This window comes from Poecilia latipinna, unplaced genomic scaffold (assembly GCF_001443285.1).
Source record: "Poecilia latipinna isolate Pla-1442-1.1 unplaced genomic scaffold, P_latipinna-1.0 Scaffold166, whole genome shotgun sequence".
Classification (NCBI taxonomy): Eukaryota; Metazoa; Chordata; class Actinopteri; order Cyprinodontiformes; family Poeciliidae; genus Poecilia; species Poecilia latipinna.
In genome coordinates, this window is record NW_015112782.1 from 7879 (window position 1) to 8381 (window position 503).

The 503-nt window shown below is 35.0% G+C and overlaps 1 non-coding gene across 1 annotated transcript; it reads right to left on the bottom strand.

Annotated features, from left to right (window-relative positions):
* Positions 1-370: 370 nt before the first annotated feature.
* On the bottom strand, positions 371-444 carry trnai-aau (transfer RNA isoleucine (anticodon AAU)). The gene has a single exon. It is a non-coding gene; the product is annotated as a tRNA-Ile (tRNA).
* Between the last annotated feature and the right edge of the window lie 59 nt (positions 445-503).

Below are 503 nucleotides of genomic sequence, written 5' to 3' on the forward strand. Positions count from 1 at the left end.
ATGTTTGTATTTTATTTTTCAGCCTTTTGTTATTTAGAAGAGTTTATTTTATGTTTCACCATTTTATCATTTAGAAGTGTTGACCTTAAGTTTCATTTTCCATATGGGGATTGAACCCATGACCTTGGTATTATCATCATCTCACTCTGACCAGCTGAGCGAACTGGCCACGCAGAAAGTTGAGTTTCCATGGTCTTTAGAAAACTTACAGGATCTTAACAGAAAAGTGCTAATTTTCTAATGTTTTTCAAAATCTGTGTGCATAGTTTTTTTTCCAGCCTTTGTACATTTTGTAGTTTCAATTTTATTCTCCAGCCTTTTTAAAAAAATACTTTTAAGTGTTGATTTCCTTAACACTTTATATTTGCTTTGGCCAGTATGGGGATTGAATCCATGACCTTGGCGTTATTAGCACCACGCTCTGACCAGCTGAGCTAACTGGCCACACAGAATTCCAAGTTTCCATGGATTTAGGAAGAACTTACATGATTTTACCACACTTA